The following is a 5,659-nucleotide window of genomic DNA, read 5'->3' on the forward strand; positions in this document are numbered from 1 at the left end:
GGGTTGCTGCAGTAGCGTTAGCCGAAGGCGGTGCTGGTGTGGAGAAAGTTACGCCATAATGTGGCTCTTAGTGTGGCACTTAATACGCTTGTGATTGTTAAAGACGACTGGTTTAGCTGCCAATATCGACTAATATGCTGAACTAACACAGGGAACAAGCTTTTCGGTGTACATGTCATGAATATTGTGTTTGCTGATCTGTCAGACAAGAAGAGATAGTAGGGACTTCAGAGTTAATACACAATCTATCAATCAATGTAAAAACCCTTCAGGCAAAGTTGTGATTGAGGATTTTAGGCTATGATAAAATCACTTATACTGATACATGTCAGGACAGGCTTTGTTATAAGTTTATGCCAACACCAATATCTGTGATAAGTCTATCATATCAGCAAATAACACTGGCTTGTGTATATATATCAGTCAGGCTCCAATAGAAAGGCTTAAAGCACACACTGCTTGGGAAAACATGCTGTTCCAACAAAGACAGATCATCTGCAGAGTGCACCTATTCAGAAAAACAAGACATGCGATTCAAAATGCCAGGGCCTGTCATAGCTGATCTGTAACCAGCCAACTCCCTGTCTGAGCATTAACACTGTGGACAAAATAACAGTGAGGGTACATCACGTAAGGCTTCTCCCATGTTTACAGTGAAAACACAAACGCCTGCAGTTCACACCGCGGCGGTAAGCCCTCTCACAGGGCAGCGGTCCATTACAAGCACGTACAGGCCCCTCAATGATTTAGAGCATTTTAATCCTCAGGAATGCAAGACTTTTTCTGATTAGCGTCTAAATTACAATAAACCCGCCACTAGAATGATTGTGCTCTGATAATCTCTGTGTGTTGCTTTCTGACTGAAATGTAACTTTGTGGCTTTCTTGAGTGAGTCATTCCAAAGCGATACAATGTAATATTAACTCAGAACAGGTGAAGTATCATGTGTCTAAAGCTCCAGAGGCCGGTCCTTTTATCAAGGGTAATGTGTCTTTATGAGGACCAAGCAACTGTATGTGAACTCAATTTATCAATCAGGGATGACAGAGGTACTGGGACATGTCAAGAGATGATCAACACGGAATTTCTACATTTACACACATTCAGGATTTACAGCTCAAAGTCAAAACTAAATCCACACAAAAATCGTTTCAAGTTAGAGGTTATCAGGTTTTGTCGACCTATGTGCCTGCAGATTACAGACTCACTGATAAATCTGCCCTGGCACATATATTACATTATTATCTTAATGCAGTTATGTCTATAAAGGTGTATATTTCATAATAACAAATTGCAAGACAGCAATACCAAAGTATCCCCCCCTTTTTTTTTACTGTAAAATGCCCAACATCTTGATCACACTTATTTTATGACCCCATCATCAAATTGTTTGTTTTTGTTTTGTCTGTATGTAAAAAAAAAAAGAAAAAAAGAAAGAATAATAGCAACCAATATATAATTAAATTGTCTAATTTTTAAAAAACACAATAATCGAGTATACAGATACTGGGTCAAACAATTAATCCTTAGCCAAAGTGTCTATTTAGTTCCTATAATTAGCTTTATTTATCCCATCATTAACCAGATCAACTTCACATCCATTCATATAGGATATATATAAACAACACTGTCCTGCACACCTTCAATCATTGTGTAGCTAATATCTCAGTATAATAAATAACTATTATCCCAAAAGGTAGAAAAAAAAGATATAATTTGACCTCTCTGGTTACATAAATCTGTGAGACGTTCATGATCACAGGGATCCATACACACCTAAACTAGTGAATGTAGGGATTTTTCAACTCCCCTTCTTTTTAAAGGGGGACCCTGAGGATCCCTCTCACGGACCAGGGCTGGAGTGGAAGTCGTTGGAAGTGCGGTTCCCTGTGTGGACAGGTCAGCTTCCCCCACAGACAAAACACAAAACACTTTGCATAAAAGATGCAAATATCACGCGACTCCTATCTGCTGGCTACACCGGGTGCAGGTCACGAGAAGTTCGGTGTGTTTTAAAAAAAAAGAGGTTCCGTGAACTCACCACAGCCTGTTGTGTGGACCGGCCGCACCGGTACGGAGGTCACCGACAACAACGCAGCCCAGCGGCCCCGCCGGTGTGGCTCTTTAATCCGGGGTATTGTTACTGCAGTTATGATGTAGAGTGCAATCCTACCGACACCGGCCTTACCTCGTCACGGTGCACATTGCTCTTGTTAACCGAGTCCACACGTTCATCAGGTAGGCAGGAAAGAAACCCCACACAAGAGTCCAGACGGCACGGAGACCATTCAGCAGACTGGTTGGTCCGAGCTGCTCGTGATGTCATCGCTTTACTCGGGCAGTCAGTGCGCATGCGTGCTCCCTTTGTTCCCAGTGCTTCATGGATATTGTAGTTTTGGGATGTCAACACACCTTAGAAATACCAGTGAGCCTTTTTAAAGCATGTGGAAAAAAAGATAACTTTAAATGGTTTCCAATTGTAAATCTTTGAGGGGCAATGGTTTATTTTTGTCTATTTTTTTTTTTTTTTATTTCCCCAAATTGCGTTGTTGTTCTAATCAACATTAGTGTAGACTTTCAGTTTTTATTTGTGTAATATGATATGATGCGTGTATTATAATAATAATAATAATAATAATAATTATTTATATAGCACCTTTTTAAAAACAAGGTTTACAAAGTGCTTCGATAACAAGGCAGCAAAACAGTGCAATAGATGAAACATAAAAACAAAAAACAAAATAAAAAATAACAAGTGACAATTAAATAAACGAACAAAATAAATAAAATCCAGTGAAATAGATAAACATAAAATAGTAAACGAATATAAGATAAAATAGTAAAACAAAATAAAACAAAACATTAAAACGACAACATCACATAAAAGCCATTCTGTAAAAATGTGTTTTAAGAAGTGATTTAAAAGAGATTTCATGTCAATGATGCTCTTCACACACACACACCTTAGAAATGCCAGTGGCATTTTTAAAGCATGTGAAAAAAAGATAACTTTAAACGATTTCCAATTGTAAATCTTTGAGGGGCAATGGTTTATTTTTGTCTATTTATTTTATTTTTGTTTCCCCAAATTGCGTTGTTCTAATCAACAGAAGTGCAGACTTTCCGTTTTTATTTGTGTAATATGATATGATGCGTGTATTATACTTGTCATGCAAGCTATGGATTATCAAATGTAATCATGACTATAATCAAAGATTTTTTTTTGTATAAATCAAAGATTGTTATACACAAACGTACTGGGAATCTGGTGAGGTATGCAATAGCTAAAATATACTTTATAGCTTAAACTACAAAATCATAACACATATTTCAAGTAAAATGTAAACACGTAATGCATGGTGTTTATTGTTGTACAGGTGTTTCTCAAAGTTATATCAAACAGATAAATAAACAGATGCACAACTTCACATTCCAGAAGGACTATTTACAAAATAGCTGTACTTTCATTCTAAACATATATTGGATCGGCAAACATTTGCTTTTGGAGCTCATTTAAGAAAACAATAGTACCAGCTTCAACAGTGTTTTTAAGTCCCCTAACTCTGACTCACCATCGACAGTCAACTCCAACTTCCTCATGTTTTTTCCTTTATTTGTAACAGCTACCATATCCTCTCTGGTCCCTACTGGAACAGGAACTTTATTCTGAATGTAGCCAAACTGGCATTATACAGCGCAAACATAAGGATGTAGTTTTAAAAATGTAATTATCTGTCTTGTTTTTTTCATGTTGTTTCTAATACTCCTCCCCCTCTTCTTCACCCTCACCCTCAACAGAATCAAGTCCAACCTCCTCATAATCCTTCTCCAGAGCTGCCATGTCCTCTCTGGCCACAGAGAACTCTCCCTCCTCCATACTCTCACCCACGTACCAGTGAACAAAAGCACACTTGGCGTACATCAGATCAAACTTGTGATCAAGCCGAGCCCAGGCCTCTGCAATAGCAGTGGTGTTGCTCAGCATGCACACGGCCCTCTGGACCTTTGCCAGGTCTCCACCAGGAACTACAGTGGACAGCTGGTAGTTGATGCCAACCTTGAAACCAGTGGGGCACCAGTCCACAAACTGGATGGTGCGCTTGGTCTTAATGATGGCGATGGCGGCATTAACATATTTGGGCACCACATCACAACGGTACAAAAGGTCATGTATTTACATGATTTATCTGATTGGCGGGCTCGAAGCAGGCGTTGGTAATTTCTGCCACTGTTCATTGCTCATGGTAAGCCTTCTCAGCAGAGGTGACGGGGGCATAGGTGGCCAGAGGGAAGTGGATACGGGGATACGCCACCAAGTTAGTCTCTGTCAGATCAACGTTGAGGCAAAATTTTATTTTTCAAGTGTGACAAATAAAGTTTCCAAGGCAGAAATCTCAGAGGAGGGTCTGAAAAACAAAAACCAAGAGCTTAAAAAAAGGAAAACAATCTGCAGAACCAGAACCAGAATATCACTTAAAATGGGTTGTTGCATCAGTATTAGTTATTACTTCATCTACTATGATTTGGGGCCCTCTGGTGGTGCAAAGGTAAACTACATAATTTGAGTCGTGAATTGATACTTACATTATTTAAAATTCTCTTAATCATATTTCATCAGAGGCTCCCAGTCTTTTTGGGCAGGAACTCTGCAGGGACCTTGGTCTTGTCACTGGGCATCTGTCCATCAGGCTGGATCCCGTGTCCCAGGCAGTAAAGCTCCCAGCAGGCATTGCCAATCTGGACACCAGCCTGACCCACATGCACTGAGATACACTCAAGCTGGGCGAAAACAAGGCATTTTGTAACATCTAACTAGTCCATAGTAATCAGATGCTTTAGATTACACATGTTATAGACTGATTAAGAGTTGTGGCTATTATCACTGTATTCCGATACGTGCTGCATATTAATTTAATGTTACCCTCTCAATGAAAGCAACACACACCTGACAGGGGACAACATGATCCTTAACGGGACACTTGAATTAATTTGATCTAATCTGATTTTAATGAAGAAAAAGTTAATCACATATTTTAGGTTTCTGATTAAGCTTTTATTTAAAATCTGGTTTAATTTAATTTAATTTTTTCATGTTTACGTGGGGGAAAGACTCGCCGAATCCGATTGGTCCAATTTCATATGAAGTCTTTTCTTATTGGTTAACGGAAAAAAACATAACTTTGACTTTGAAAAACATCTTCATCAACAAGGTGTTAGGTGTCATGCTGTTTAATTTTAAAAGTTATCTCATTTTAGTAATGATTGGATATTTTACTAACCAGATATCGCATTCATAAAATGTACATTTATAAAAATTGTTCCTTTGCTTGTTATATTAAAATGGTATGTTACACTACATATATTCAATTAAACTGATCTGATTTAAAATCAACTAAAAAATATCTTTAAAGTCCCCACTGACTTTACTTTACTTCTTTTACCTTTTGAGGGAATAGATCCTCTCTCGATATCAGTTTTTTTGGTTGAATTAGACCACTAGACAGGCTCTATGTCATTTGGGACCAACAGCAGTGAGACTTTTTGCTGTTAATACTTTCACCAGTTTCCACAAGTGTAAGTAAATCATTCATGACCATGTTATTATAGAGAAAAAAAAACCCATTCACAACACTTTCCCACTTCATAAGATGTAACACAG

The 5,659-nt window shown here is 38.2% G+C and overlaps 1 protein-coding gene and 1 pseudogene across 3 annotated transcripts in view; both read right to left on the reverse strand.

The window, feature by feature from the left end:
* LOC129107193 (disheveled-associated activator of morphogenesis 1-like) overlaps nt 1-2,296 on the reverse strand; it is a 48,114-nt gene extending 45,818 nt beyond the window's left edge. For 2 of the 3 annotated variants that reach the window (XM_054618606.1, XM_054618603.1), the window contains exon 1: nt 2,189-2,296. The gene's annotated coding sequence lies outside the window, so the exon portion shown is untranslated. Of the gene's footprint in view, nt 1-2,041; nt 2,169-2,188 lie in introns of those variants that run through there. The other variant, XM_054618605.1, reaches the window with a different exon arrangement.
* Nucleotides 2,297-3,757: 1,461 nt separating this feature from the next.
* On the reverse strand, nt 3,758-4,346 carry LOC129107574 (tubulin alpha-1 chain-like; annotated as a pseudogene).
* Between the last annotated feature and the right edge of the window lie 1,313 nt (nt 4,347-5,659).

Source organism: Anoplopoma fimbria, chromosome 18 (genome assembly GCF_027596085.1).
Source record: "Anoplopoma fimbria isolate UVic2021 breed Golden Eagle Sablefish chromosome 18, Afim_UVic_2022, whole genome shotgun sequence".
NCBI lineage: Eukaryota > Metazoa > Chordata > Actinopteri > Perciformes > Anoplopomatidae > Anoplopoma > Anoplopoma fimbria.